This window comes from Muscardinus avellanarius (assembly GCF_963383645.1).
Source record: "Muscardinus avellanarius genome assembly, chromosome: 15".
NCBI lineage: Eukaryota > Metazoa > Chordata > Mammalia > Rodentia > Gliridae > Muscardinus > Muscardinus avellanarius.
Window position 1 is genome coordinate 62,377,221 of NC_137801.1, and position 16,768 is coordinate 62,393,988.

Sequence of the window (16,768 nt, forward strand, 5' to 3'; positions counted from 1 at the left end):
TAAGGAAATGGAGGGTTAAAAAAGTAATCACACCAACGCAGAGAGAGGAGGAAGATAGCAAAGTATCAGGAATGCAGCTGGATGAATAATTGATGAGCTGGTGGCCTAACAGAGAGTCTCATTAATATGATCCTGCAGGTTCATTAAGTACTATTCCAGGCTTGTCTTGGAGGGGGCCTCCTGAGTCTTGATTAGGGATTGTGTGGCTTTTGCTTCGACATCAGAACTTTGGGCTTTAGGTTCTGATAACCACTTCCTAAGCACTCTGCTTTTACCCCAGCACCTTTTAGAAGCTCTTCTCCATCCCCCTCTCACTAATCATTAGCCCCTAACCATGACAGTCAGTCCTAGTAAATAATATATCAAGATAAATGATAATTGTTCTGTTTTAAGTGTCTCCTAATGAGCATCATAAATTAAAAATTAATATTGCAAAGACTGTATGAATAGCATCAAATCCATAAACAAAGCAGCGGGTATCACGCTTGCAAATGAAAGCTAAACACCTCTCTTGTCCTCTTTTCCATTCCCCACCTTTACTCGCCCCCCTCCAGCTTCTTCCCTACTTCTATCCTGGTTCTACAGGCCCCCAAATCCAAGCTATCCAGCATCACGGTACGAACAATACCACTTTTTTTCCTTACTGGCTTGCTACTTGCCCACCTTGTTTAATGTGATCTGAAGACCCAATTCAGAGATTTTATCTCTTGTTATTTCTTCTTCTTAGCCAACAAAAAGCTTTAGATAAATAAAGTAGAATGGAATTATGAAAAATTTTTAGGCAGATCAAGTGGATCAGATCCCAAAAAGAAAGGTTGACTATCATGGCACACTTATTGGCATTGAACAAGTTTCTGTCCTTCCATCTTAGAGAATTGAATTTCCAGCTGAGTCACATTTTGGAGAAGACTGGATAAGAATGCTAACAAGTGTTTTTTTCTTCTGTGTGTGGTAGAATTATAGCTGTTATTTTATCTTCCTTTTTGGTGCGTTTCTGACTTTTCTAAATTTCTAGTTATTATGGCCTGTGTAATAGGAAAAAATAGGATATATCATTCAGAAGTAAATGAAGGCACATGGTTGTACACAAAAGGACAGGTCTCAAAGGTTACAGTGACAATCATCTTCTGAGCCTTTTTATACCGCATCAGACACTGCAAGTTGTTTATAATGTCTCTATCCCTCGAAGCATTAAAAGGCAGATAATATCATGTATGCCACCCACTTGCCTGAGAGGGAAAGGAGGCCTAGCCAGCAGGCTATGAGAATTTCAAGATGGGCACATGGATCAGGCATTAGCCATTCTACCTGTGTAGCCAATGCCCCTAGTTGGACATCTGAACGCGCCCAGGAAACTACTGGTTCTGATTCAGCAACTCGTGTAGGCTACCAAAGCCGACCACATGCATGAGTCATATTTACTTAAGGCATCCAGAACATATGGCAGTTTTATTTATCACTATAAATAAATACATTTGTTTTGTCCCATGCAAAATGAATTTGACAAAAAAAAAAAATACTTGAGTTCAATGGCTTTGGGGCTGAAAGGATAACAGGTTCCTAAGCCCTCAGCGATTTCTGACTTCTGTATGAGATCCATGCGCGCTCCCTGTTTCTGAATATTCTCCCTTGGTGGATGCACTTATTTTACTAATCCATGGGATCCACTGTTAACACAGCTATATATGGAGAAAAACAGAAAAGCAATCCACCTTTTTGGTAATTGAGTCACATAACCAATAAAAAGGTGATTTCACTTCAGGTCATTACCCAGAGTACTTTTGCTAAACTTAGCCGAAATGCCACTGCTGTGCCTTTGTGGGATGGGTATAATATGCACTGGTGCTGGCCCTGCTGCCTTTCTAATTCCCTTGCACAAACACAGACACTACAGTCGGCAATATTATGTCAGTGAAAAACTGGACCTCTCTCTCCCTGGGATGCCCTAAACCCAACAATGGCTAAGCCTCCTCACACCGAAGTGCACAGAAGAATACAGTGCTACTGCTAATTAAATCTGCTGCAGGACCAGGAGAATTCCGAGAACAGCAGTAACACATATTTATTTTATAAAAATGCCCCCATTGAAACAACAGATCTGAATGCAAATGTAAAACTAAGCATTCGATAATGCTCACTTTCACATCTGTCAACATTTTAGAGAAACTTGAAGAGGAATTTGAATGCATTTGTGGTGCCAGAAATTTTTAGTTTATGCAAAGAATACACTTGAGGAGATGTTGTTTTTACAAGTACCCAGGTATCAAATAAAAAATAGTGTGGAGCCACGGAACTCTGAAACCAGGAGGGATCATGAGAGTCTCCCAAATCCACCTCCTCACTTAACACGTGTGATGAAAATTCAGAGACATTGACTCATTGCTCAGGATTACTCACATCATTAGATTTCAGGAAATTTGAAGGTAAAAAAGAAATTAGGGGTGGATTTCTCATCTTACCCTAGCATTAAAATGGCTAATTACTAAGTCTGAGATCAAAAACTAAGCCAGGCAAAATTCTGTAAAACACCTGGCCTTTCTGTACTTTTCCTAGCAAAATTAGATAGGGAATTTTAAAATATTTGCCCAAATTTCTTTGTTAAGTCGTTGGGCTTTGTTTAGCTTTTTGGTTAAAAACACAAAATAAAGTAAAATAGACAGTGTGGTATATTTCATAGTTTTTAAATATTAATAAAATCCATATGTGTATGCAACACACACACACTATATATATGGATATGATATAAAAGGTATTCTTGACTATGGGCCACAGTAAAATAGATCAAGAGTTACTTTAGTAAGAACTTCATTTTTGGCCCTATTCAACCAATAACAAACAGGAAACAAAATAGAAGTAATTTGTAAAGGCCTGGGGCACCTTGCATTAAATTATTGCCGTCTTATAACTAAAACCTGAAATGATCTTTCTACTCCAGGTCTAGTACAATGCCTTATAGATTACTAAAAAGTAAACAAACTTAAGAAACTAGGGGAAAAGGCAAATTCATAAGAGATGATAAGAAAATGCAACTTTCTTTCCTCATTTTAAGATGTATTTTTTTCTTTCTTAAAATCAGAGTTTGGGGTAAACAATAAATATAATATATGCAGTTCCTGATACATATATTTATACAATAATATATGCTGAATAAATGCTGAGCTAAGAGATGGAAGAACAGATTTAATACTCTCCTACTAACTTGCTGCCCAAAACTGGGCTAATTTTTCTGAGCTCCAACTAAAAAGAGATGATTAGATAAGAGCAGTGGTTTTTGTTTGTTTGTTTGTTTGTTTGTTTGTATGTTTTGCAAGGGGTGGGTTGTTTGCTTTTGTTTTGAAAGGTGTTTGCAGAACCTTTATCGTGGGTGCTATTAAATGCCCCATGGAGGCAGGGAAGAGAGGGCACCAAGTATAGTTTAAATATATACCATTTATGTTCAATAAAATTTTGTTTAAAAATAAATAAATAAATAAATACCCCATGGAAATCAATCCTAGGTGGTCACTTCACTGATTTCTTTGCCTCCATTCTCATCTACATATTCACAATAATCCAATGAGTCCTAATTTCCTATCTTAACAGTTGGGCCTCAAGAATAAGGAAGAGAAAGGAGAGGAGGATCCACAGAAAAAAGAAAACCCAAATCACTCTGGACTTCAGCAGAAAGATAAAAGTGCATCCATCTACATAGACCAGAGCTCCTAAGCTCCTCACACTAACATGGAATAGCTGGATTGTGAGTTAATGATCTCCTTTATCCGTTCCCTTCTTGCATTCAGACTTCCTTTAAAAAGACAGAAAAAGGGAAGGCATTTTGGATTCAAACCAACACCTTGTCTTAAAACCAAGGGGTTCTGTGCGTGGTTGTTCGGGAACATTTGTTTTATTGGTGTCAGGACGAGTTGAGGTTTGGAATCAGCAGGAGCCCCACTCTCCAGCTCCTGTGCATTTGGGACTAAAAGAACACAAAGGATCCTCTAAGGTAGAGTTTTGAAATAATCTCTGCACTGGCCTATGGAATGAAGATACCTTTTTTGGGAAGAGGTTCTAAATCTAGGTACCAATGGGGATGTGTTTCAGGGGAAACACTGCATATTCTTTGAAATGGCAATGTTACCTTAGGCAAAGCAAAAACACTCAAAGTTTCAATATCCTCAGGTCAAATGGGAATAAAGCTAGAATCTAACTTATGAGTTGTGGCAAAAGTTAAATAAGTTGTAGGCCATGATGAAATATCTGATACATAGCCAGTGCTCAATGAATGTGTTTACTTTTATTATGGTGTAACTGAATCCAGACCATGATTAAGAGTTCAAAGCTAATGAAATTTTAAACGATGTGTTAGTATAGACGAGTTCTGCCATGATGCAAATGCATTAGAAAGGCATTGGGGCACTTTTTCAGTGAGTTGAAAACTAGTGCTGCTTTTAGGGTTCACTCTGTTCACAAGATTCTCCCAAATGTCTTGGAAGAGTTGGAGAAAACCAATTGGTCATCCCTAGATGATTAGTAGATCTTGTATTTAATGGGCACCCAGGGAGGCATTCATTTCTCAGGAGACATTCTCAAGCCATAGATTTCCACTGTTGTGATGTTAAAGCACGTTTGGGGTTAAAAATCTCTGATCATGTTGCATTCCGCCTTCCTGAGGCTTGTATATACCAATCAATACCTTTGGGTTCTCCTTACATAGCATTGGATTTTTTGGCATCTTTATGTGGTCTCAAAGATGGCTTCAGTTTATTCAGGGAAAGCAGATCATTGCTTTTTTTTTTTTTTTTTTTTTTTTTTTTTTTTGGACTGGGGATTTAACTCAGGGTGTATTACCTCCAAGCTCTCTCTCTAGTCCTCCCTCAACCCCTCCTTTTGGATAAATTTTGAAGCATGGTCTTACTAAGTTGCTGAGGATCTTGAAGTTGCTGAGGCTGGTCTTGAACCTGTTAAACTCCTGTCTCAGCCTTCCAACTACTGGGATTACAGACATGTGCCACTGTACCTCGACTATTGCTGATCTTGTATTCCAGAGAAGTCAATACAGCAGCAACTTGTCCAAAGTGCACCTAGTCTATCAAGTGTCTCAGCCACTGGATTTTTAAGTGTGATAATCAGCCAGATGGCAATGCCACCCCATAGCCATATCCCCCCAGCATGCAAATCAGGTTAACACTTATTTTCATGAGCTACTCAGGGCTGTGAGCATAAGCCTTAATTCAACCAGGTGTATGTACTGTGGAAATGGTTGACAGGGTGACAGAAGGTATATATTTGGGAAGAAAATATAGTAAAGACTTAATTGAAGGATATCTGAAAGAAGCAAAAAAAAAAAAATTTACCCAACCTATCTGCAAACCACACACTGGAAATGAATGGGTTCTTTAGTGTTTGGGACGTTTCAGTGTTATAAAAATGTAGACTATAGAGCTATTATATCAAGTAATTTATGGGATGAATATTGTAATTCATTGAATGTCACGACTTATCTTTTATTCATATAGTTACTATTCCATTACCAGAGAGGGAGGTTTGTCAAAGGTTAATTATTTTAAATTGCTCTGGCAAATTTATTTTGATTTGTACAATTTTTTGAATAATCATAGGTCTATATATTCATACATCTTTATGAGGCTTCTTTTTAAAAAATAATATTCTTTGATGAGGCAGTTAAAGCTAGATAAATGTATCACTGACATCTTTAAAATACATTCCTTTTTGCTCTATGTAGATCTACAAAGAATTATTATATTATTATTGATATGATATGTCTATTTTAGAACTTCCTATTTTTTTCAAGACTAACTCTAAATAAAAATATAGCTGGGAAACTGAAATTTGAGTTTCTCAAGGGTTGGTCATAGTTCCTAACCTCTTTCAGCTCTGAGTCACTGCATGGAATCCCCCTAAATATGAGGATGGAAAAACTGTCAATGCATCTGCTGCCAGCTGACTCCCACCTTGGCTAGGGACACACCTCTTCACGACATGAGACTCGGTTCCTATGGGAGAATAAATGCTGGAAACAGAGCAAATCCCTCCAAAACGGAAAAAAGTAATTAAAATTATAAACCTAAATTAGAAAGGAAGCTAGAATCAAAGAGGATAGACCATAATGCATATAGTATTATTTATTTATTTATTTATTTATTTATTTATTTATTTATGGGTCTGGGGATAGAACCCAGGGGCATTTGACCTCCGAGTTACACTCTCTGTCCTATTGTTTTTTATTCTTTCTTTTGAAACAGGGTCTCACTAAGTGACATAGGGTCTCACTAAGTAGCTGAGGCTGTCCGCGAACCGTGATCCTCTGGTCTCAGCCTCCTGAATGCTAGGATTGCAAGCGTGCACCACCATGCCCGGCTAGTATTTTATAAATATATAATACAGTACATAGATTAATCTAGTCCCATCTTCAAGCCTTATAGCATCTCCCACAAAGATTTCTAATTAACTGTGCTTATCTCCTTTATGTTCCTCAAATACTCATATATTAGGTCTATATATTTTATTAATACAGTCTTATTTTATATAGCTTCTTATTTATTCATTAATCATTTAAGAGTCAGAAAGGTCTATGGGGGAAACATTTGGTTTGGATCCAGAAGACCTAGGCTCACAATTAGGCTCTACACTTTTTTATTTGCATGGGCTTAAATATGTTGTATAATTTGTATAAGACTCTGCTTCCTTTATGTTCAAAAGGAATAAAAAAACATACCTATGTGTTTTATAAATTTGACAGTATGTTACCAAATAATTGAACATTTCTCTCGGGTTTATGAAGTTCTTGCATATCGATTTTATTTAATCCCTCAATGGTTTATACGATGGGAAATATTAACCATCTATTTTTATGAATATAGGCACTAGATGAATTATGTGAAAATGCTATTTTTAACATCATAAGTAATTATTATCTTCGATGAGCATATTTTTATATCATCAGTTTCATATTAAATGTCCCAGGAGCTACAGACCTTATCTTTTACTTCTTGTATTTTTATTTCATTCTCTTCTCATGTTCTTTTCTCTTAGCTGGTTTGTTGCATAGATTCAGAGGATAGACTCTTAGTATGGATAACAAAGTGCTTTGCAAAATAAATGTTCAGTATGATACATCTAAAAATGTACAGAGTAATGGATTAATTTTACTTGATGTCAGGAAGAAATAAAAATCTACCATTTGACCAAAATTTTCACTTTTAACTACTTGCGCTGATCTTATGCACATGGTAAAAATGTTTCTCAAAAGCAGGAATTCCAGAGGCATGGAAATACAATGTGTTTTCTGTGATGTTGCTGAAACAAAAGCCACAATTCATGATTCTGGGAACAAGACTGGTGGCTTCAGGTACAAAGACTGTGATATATTTTCTAATTACCACACTATGAGGAAAGGTCTGTTAGGAAAGGGTCCTTGTCTGTGTTCCTCACACTCAATATTTTAGGTACATGGCACACAGTTGGTTCTCAGCAAATACTGGCTCAGGGCAATGTCACTCATCATATTTGTATCAATAAAATGCTAAAAGTAGTATGAAACTTTGCATTTAAAGGAAAACTGGCATATTGGAATGGATTCATAAGAGATGAACCGTTAGATGTGGCACTTATAATGTTAAGAACGAGCTCTCAATTTTTGAGTTTTTGCTAAAAAATTCAGTGCCTAAGTACTTAACTTACATTGTCTCACTAAACAGAGTCTTTGTGGTAAGTATTATGTTGAGAAAATGAAAGCTAGTAACAAATAATTTGTTCAACATTACATGTTCGTGGTCAGCAGATCCTGGAAACAGTAGCCGTGTCTACCTTCTGAGTTAAAGTGGTCATTTAAGACTCTCACCAGAGACAATCTCAACACTGACCAGCTCTATAGCTTTTCTCCTATGAAGCCTAAAACTCATTTCTAGTTTTGCTTCACAGACTGTATCAGAACAGAAGCTGACTGACAGCTGTGGTACTGCATAACCTTTAAAACCTCCTACAGAAAGATTTGTTCCAGTGTGTGTGTGTGTGTGTGTGTGTGTGTGTGTGTGTGTGTGTGTACACATGTATATGAGTGAAATATTTATATATGTATATACACATATAGTGAAATATTTATAAATATATACATATATAACACATAGTTTAATATATAGTGAAATATTTACATATATATGTTCATGTATGCATATGTACATATATCCATATGTATACATATGTAAATATTTCACTCTTACTAAGTCTTCTTTATTTATATTTCATGGTAAAATTAGAGTCCTACCAAGTGTGGTAGCACATGCCTATAATTGTAGTACTTGGGAGTCTGAGACAGGATTATCGTAGGTTCAAGGCCAGCCTCAGCAACTTAGTGAGACCCTGTTTCAAAATAAAAAGTAAAAAGGGCTTGGGATTATAGCCCAGAGATAGAATACACCCTGAGTTCAACCCCTAGTACCACAAAAAATAGGGCTGGGGGAGTAGCTCAGAGGCAGAATGCCCTGGTGTTCCATTCCTCTCACAAAAAAAAATAAAATGAAATAAAATAAAATGTAATTACAGTTTCATAAGATAGAATCGCTGAATCATCAGGTAGAAAACTTTTTTTTCAAAACAGTATTCTTGGTCCTAAATGAGACGGCTGGATGAGGCTGCCTCTAATCTGCATGAATGGCAACATCAGACTCACCTTTCTCCCGATTTCATCAAACACTGTCAGAGGAAACTATGCTACATCCAGTGTCTCTTACCAGAGGCAGTCCAATTCCTGTGGATTGGGGTACATCTATTTTTAATTCTCCTTAACAAAGACCTCTAAGTATAGCACCTTCCCCAAAGTCCTGTGAAGTGCTATTCTGATCACCCCTTCATGTTTCCAAGCTGCTTAGGGATAATGTTTTTTTTTGGGGGGAAGCCCCCAGGGGAACAGCTGATTGGATTCTGGCAAGGCATACCAAACATCTGCTTCAAACAAAAGACATCTGCATATTTCACATTTATTTTTCATAATTTACAGAAGCAACCTGCCAAAATTCAGCAAGGGAGAATACGCTAGCACATAATTAGCTTAAAGTTTGCTTGCTTTAGAAGTATGAGCATGAAGCCCAGGAGTTCACCTGGGAGGACATCAAGGAATGGTGGAACTGCAGTCTGATTTCTGTAAATTCCATCTTAGACCTCTCATGCCAGGGCAGAAGACCTAGCTCTGCTAGGCTTGGAAGGGAGGAGTAAATATGAAGCACAGAGATGACACTAGGAATTTATTTTGTCCTCATGTCAACTAAAGGGTTTTATACCAAAGGGGTGGCCAAAGGTAATATTATTTATTAAATAAGACTTGATTAGGCAGAAAGATTTTGCTTTCGCCACTTTGCATTGCAGTGCCAGGTCAGATAATGGTGCAATGCTACACTGCTTTTATTAAAAATGTATATGCCTACAGTATCAATGGCATAGCGAGAAAGCATGTGTGGGTGTTCCATTATTTTTCAAAGCATGTGAATATCATTATCTACCAAAAATACTAGAAAATATATTTGTCGTATAGTTGCTAGCAATTTTAGAATATGTAGTGAAAATATATAAACATAGCGTGATCTGGGCATTGTAAATGACCAGCTGATCATTTGTAATGTGCCCTGATGGAATATATACAACAAATTACCTTCCCTCTACAAACTATACCTTACAAGTTCAAACTGTAAATTGTTATTATATAACAAGGCTTTTGAAGAGAAAGATTTCCTTTTTTTTCCAGGAAAAGAATTCAGTACGCCGGGCGTGGTGGTGGACGCTTGTTATCCCCGCGCTTGGAAGGCGGAGACAGGAGGATCACGCTGGTTCAATGCCAGCCTTGCTGGTTTAAGAGACCCTGTTTCCAAATAAAAAAAATATAAAATAGGAGTGTAGCCCGGAGGTAGAAGGGCTTCCAGGAACCCCAGTACCACCAAAATAATAATAATTAATAATAATAATAATAATAATAATAATAATTCAGTACTATTTTCAGTACTGAAAAAAATACTAGCTATAAGATCTTGCAGGATTTCTTAACTCCGGGGAGAAAGCATATTTACAGTTAGAGCAAATATCTGCAAAATATTTGGCATTGTTTTGAAATGTTTGAGACATTAGGCCCCCAGTGGGAAGAGGGAGTGGTATTTTGATTTTGCTGACTGTCTATGATCCTCCAGTCTAAGTCATTGCTCTACAAAAGCAGTTGTGTTCCTCATTTAGCTGGAGACACAATGCTGACCCTATAAAAATATTTGCAATCATACCCTGGCAGCTCCAAAGGATTTAGCAACTTAAGTCATATGAACCTTGTAGAAGCAACATCTGCAATCCAGGCACTATGAACAATTCCTTGGTGACTACTAGCTAGTTCTAAGAGGTGACTTGGTTTTGGTCATTCCAAACGCAGCCTGTTATATATTTTTGATATCTGTTTTAGCCCTTGGACTGTAACATAAACATGAAAAACTAGTTTGAAACATGGAATCCAAATTGAAGCAATAGTTAATGTGATTAGAATGTTTTGTAATTATATAATAACCTACTGTATAAAAATTATCAGCTGTTCTTAAATATGCACTTTTTGTTTACTTTCAATGTATTTAAATTTTAAACCAACATATTGGGCACACAAACCATTCACGTACTTGTCAGATCTCTACTCTTTTTGGCAATAAGTTCTTAAGGAAAGGACTTTCAGATCTGGGTTTGAATTATAGTTCGATCACCTGTAACCTGATAGCCATGTGCAACTTCAACTGTGGATTCCCATTTCTTCATTTGCCTATTCAGGGTGCTGTTTTTGCTGTGAGGGTTAAAGAAGGTAGCTTATGTTTATGAGGAAACCTGATCTGAGCCTACACTGGCATTTTAATTGGCCAAAGATTGTAGTTTGCCCAAATTTAGGTGTCTTATACCATAGAACTTCTTGGGGGAAAAAAGCATCTTAAGAGAATTGCAAGTCGGGCAAGGAAATAAAGGTTGAAAGTAAGGCTCCAAGTTGGTTGAAAGAAATAATGCCAACACTTGTCATTCTGTGAGCATGTACAGGAGTCATGCTAAATGTAAAACTGTAAAGAGCTGTCTCCCTTTAACTTCTACCATGCACTAGGGTACAACTTGTAACATTTGGAAATCTGACTTCCTCATTGCACTTGCAGGGAGCTGTCAGAAGTACTCCCCATCCCTGGGGAGCAAAGTTGGTGGTGGTCCCCAGCAGAAATGGAAGCGGTAGCTATCTTGCTCAAAGAAAGATCATTCTTCACAAAACACCCGGTGGGAGAAGTGGTAACTGGCAGACAGGCCGAGAAAACACCAACTGTTACAATACAGTACCGCTAGCCACATGAGGTCACTAAAAAGAAAACTAATTAAAATTAAAAATTCAGTTTCCCAGTCTCTGTAGTAGATAAGTCATTGTAGACAGTTTGATTGCCCAGTGCTGGACTATAGATGCCTGGTTTCATCCAAAGCACATGTCAAGGCCTCTTGGGTGATCTATGAAAAACCAGAAGACCAGTACAGTGCAGGAGGTCAAAGTATGAGGTCCTGAAAGAGCTGTTAGGGATAAGAGTTGGTAAATAGGAACTATTCTCCTTAACATGACCTTGTCTGACCATAGGTGAAATTGGAAAATCCAGCATATGTACCAAAAAGACACAGCAAATTGCCTTTAATATAACAGGATTCAACATATCAAAACCCTCTTCTGCCTAAGACCACCATCTGTGTTTATGCTTCCTAATAGAGTTGTCACTCTGTTGCAAGAATGATCTTTCTACTACCCTGGTTAGATCATAAACCTCTTTGAATAGCATTAAAGATTCTTAAAGACATAGAGAACAGGCACAAATTCCCAAGATTCATATTTTTCTAAGTCAAACCTAAATGCTGGAGTTGGAGAACTTGGGTATGAATCCGTCTCCAGCACTTGCAGGTTATATGACCTTAGATACTTGGTTAGCGTGTTTACTTGGGTTTCTTATCTTCAGAATAAGGTGATATTAGCAACTATGGGTCTTAAAATTGTTTTGAGACTTGAATATAGCACTTAGAATAATACCTGGATCTTGGAAGTACTAGAAACATGTTTATCAAATAAATATATTCCTCAACAATTAGGTCCAAAACCACATTTCAAGTTATCTTCAATTTTACTCCCTTTCTCTCTCTCTCTCCATTGTAACCATGAATTATTTCTCCAACTTAATTTAAACATCTTTTCATATATGTTAAAATCTTTTTTTTTTTTTGGTACTGGGCATTGAACCCATTCTAACTTAAAGCTTCCAGTTCTTTTTTTATTACCATTATTTCTTACTTTTGAATAGCCAAAATATGGAACCAATGAATGAATGAATGAATTACAAAATTATGGGATATACACAATGGAATTCTAACTCAGCAAGAAAGAACAAAATTATGTAAGTTTCAGGAAAATGGATGGACCTGGAGAACATTATATTAATGAGATTAGCCAATCATAAAAAGTGAAGGGTCATGTTTTCTTTTATACGAACTTCTAGGTTGGTTCCATAATCCGGCTATTGTGAATTCTGCTGCTATACACATGGATATGCATGTATCACTATAATATTATGATTTAAGTCTCTTTGGAAAGATACCCAGGAGTAGTATAGCTGAATTGTATAGTGGATCCATTCTCAGTTTTTTGAGAAACCTTCACATGATTGATTCTTAAGAACTAAAGTCAACTCTTTAATTATATAGGAATCATGACGCAGAACAGAAAGATGATGAAATGTTGGTACATGAACTGACATTTTCTAAACTATCTCCCCAAATAAACTTGTAGTCCTGGTGAATGAGAACAGCACAGTGCTCCACTGGTATTGTTACAGGAAGGCTTATGACCGAACAGAGAAGATCCAAAGAGATAAACAAGCATTCATGCCTGGACCATCCTCACTGCAGATAGCTCCCCCGTAAGTAAGTGTTATCTACATCCACATTATTAGCTCATCTCTGCAAATAGAAAAGAGCCAAAATAACGAAATTATTTTGAATACCCAGAACATGGGTCTTATCTCCAACAAGTTGTCAAGTTATATATTCTTTCTCCCAAAAGAGAGAACAGGAAACTTTTTTTTTTTTTAATGTGCTCACATAGCCGGGTGTGGTGGCGCATGCTTGTAATCCCCGCGCTTGGGAGGTGGAGACAGGAGGATCACACAGGTTTGAAGCCAGCCGCACTGGTTTAAGAGACCCTGTTTCCAAATTTAAAAAAAAAAAAAAGTATAAAGTAGGCCTGGGAGTGTAACCCGGAGGTAGAAGGGTTTCCAGGAACCCCAGTATCACCCACACAAAAAAAGTGCTCATATGCTCACCATTGGGTTTACCAGCCCAGTGATGGCCACTGAGGCTTTCTCTATAGGAGAACAGATCTGAGGTCCACTCTGGTTTAAGCACTATTATCTCTGAATAAGTTCTAGATTATCTCCTTTTTTATCTTTAAAACCTAGAAGAACCATATGTCTTTTTAATTTTTTTTCCTAATGTGTCTGTGGTCAAATTTTGCTCTACATTCAATACAATTTTATAAATATATGCACATCTTGGCTAAAACTGTGGGAGTCTGTGAGAGAAAATCTCTACTCAAAGCCCCTCACTCTCTTTACATTACTAAAATAATAAGAAAAAAATCAGCTCTTTCTAGCCTCTAAATTTTCCTGAATGGTTTTATTTTTTTGTTGGAAATATAAAATGCAGCTATAGGGATATTTAAATGTCCAAAGAAAATAGCTACTAATAGTATCTTTTTATTGCCCACAATTCATTCTGTCCCCCAAAGCAGTTATGCTTAGAGTTGATTATTGCTCAGTCTTAAATTTTCTAATTGTTTTAGATTTTTCACTTATTTTAGACATTTTCACTTTATCCCCTAGAGTAAAATAGGAAGAAAGGTAAATTGAAAGAGAGGAATTCATCATAAAGAGAATAAATAAACACAACACAGATTGCAAAGCACGAATGAAAACAAGGTCTCCCAGACCAGTCTGTTAGAGGAATGCTACAAACGTGAAGTGTTTACTATTTTAAAACATTAATCATGTACTCACCCTGTTTATTTAGCTATCAGTGTTTTTCCTGTAACTCTGACTTGAGAATGTGTAAGCTGTTTAGAATTAGGACTCAGGCTGAAGCCAAATGATATTTTGATTATTTATATTGCCTCGCTTGTCTTGAAACTTCAGAGTTGCAGTCTTCTCATTTCAATTCACACCTTTTTAAAAGTCATTATTATTTTGTATAATGTGGCATCTCAAATAACTTTTATTGCCACCCACTACCATATGCCCAAGTCACAGCCATTAAAGATAGGGAGTCTGAGTCCTCTATCAATGGACCTATTCAGAAGATCACCACCATCTTGCTTTTACCTGGAATCCATGCATAGACCCCCAAACACTGGAAGACATTATGCTAAGTGAGATTAGTCAGTCACAAAAAAATAAGAAATCAGATGCTTTCCCTAATATGTGAGAGATAGGGAGAAATGGGTCATAGGAGGAACTCTTGAAAAAGGAAATCCTATAGAGGAGCAAACAAGACAACCTAAAGGAGGAGAAAGGAGGGGGGAAGAGGAAAATCTCTAAAACACACAATGTACTTAAACATATTGAAGTCAATCACTAAGCCAAGCAAGGGAAGGAGGGACGGAGAGGGAACGGGGTGGGAATTGGGAAGGGGTTAAATCAGCGATGTGTACATGTTTGTACACACAAGTTCTTTACCCCAATATGATGTTTGAATATGATGGACCAATAAAAATTTAAAAAAAGAAGTCCTAAACAGTTAAAAATTCTTCACATTCCTGATAGTATTTTCTTGACAGATATTATTTTTAATAAAAAATATAATTTGGATAAATAGGCTAGTGGGAAAGCTACCAAAACTCTTACATACCCGTCATGAACAGGAACTTCTCTCATTTGATTTCATAAAAGTATAACTCTTCAAGAAGAGCAATTCATATTAGACTGATTTACTATTTCTACTCATGGTGAAAGAAAGGAAAGCATTACAATTTTCTCCTGGGAAAAGGATAAGGAATAATTTCCTCCATTACAGCATGTGGACGATACCCTATATAAGATCTCTCTCTCACACACACACACACACACTATATATATATATATATATATATATATATATATATTTCCATTGAAAATTGCTATTGTTGCCATAAATTTACCCATTCAACACTGAGGTGTACTGGAAAATTTTATCATTGTTTTCGACAGCTGACTAAAGATTCTTGAAGTATTCCTATCTCACTTCTAATTTTAACAGATCAGCCTCCTGTGAGAGCTGTTTTTTCCCCATCCACCCTATCCAGGATACACAGCCCCATGGAGAGTGTCGCTCTGATTTTAAACTGCTGTCTGTCTGCTTATTTGGTACCTGGATGCTGCCTGGCTCTACTTATGTTACATTCAAAGTTCTGAGCATACTCAGCCTCTTGTGCTGCGAACCACTGCGTGCCTTGCTTACCACTCTTCCTTGGCCTTTTGTAGGCAGTTCAGAACACCAGTCCTTACCTCTGCCTTTTCTCTCCACAGTCCATGAAGACCAGAAAGGTTGTCTGTTATTTCCCCTATCAATCGAGCCAAGGGGATTTCTTTCCGCTCTGTATTGGTTCTATAGTTTGAATGAGTACACCTCAAAGGTCCATATGACAAAGGCCTGGTCCTCAGAATGATGGGTTTGGGAAGTACTACGAACTCTTATGACTTGAAGTTTAGTGAGAAGTCCTTAGGCCATTGGGGACATGCCCCTAAGGGAATTCTGGTACCCTATCCTATTCTGTCAATCTCTGTTTCTTGGCTCATGAAATGAGGATTGTGATCTGCCACCATGATGTGCTGCCCTTCTCAGAGGCCCAAAGCACTGAGAAATGCCCAATCTTGTACTGCCAACCCCCAAACCATGAGCTAAATAAATTTTCTTCTCTATAAGTTAATTGCCTTTAGTCATTTTATCTAAATAATCTGAAAATGACTAATACAATCATCATTCTTCCCTGGGTGAGATTCTTCTGCCTCTTTTTTCCACGGCTATGGGAGGAGAGTATCTGTTGCAGAAGGAGCAAAGAGTGAAAGCTGCCACGTGCCTAACTTCCATCCTAGAGGATCCAGTAAGGCGCAGTCGTGGCTCGGTCCTTCCAGTCCCTCCTCTCTGCATCACTGACTTTCCATCATCCTTCAACAATGATTCTAATCTTGACTTCTTTGTACTCAGGGCCTCACCAGTTACTTACCTCCTACAAACTAAATATTTCTGACAAACTGGTCATCAATATTCAATGTCTAATATGATTGTAAGTATCATTTCTCGAAGGAATTAACAAGGGGCCAACACTTGAGCTAAAGCACAAATCACTAAAAAGTGTCATTTTAAGCATTTGTGGTTGAAGAAGTGCATTGGGGGTAGGAAAAAAAAAAGTTCTCCAGATTCCACTCAAATAATATGTATAGACTAGATGGCCTCCTGGGATTTTCCTGTTCATATGTTCAACCAGAGAGATATACACACACATGTGTTGCATATATGCGGGCACACAGACACTTCAAATTGAAATATCAAGACTTGTCAGCATGAGATTAACAAATATAAAAGGACCTTGAAAACTTCTAAATATTTTACAAATATTTAGTGTTAATGTGTGTCCACTCATTCAACACAGGCCTCCTTAAGTAAAGAAATAACAAAGAATTACACAGATAACATAAACTAGGCCAGGCAAATTCTAAAT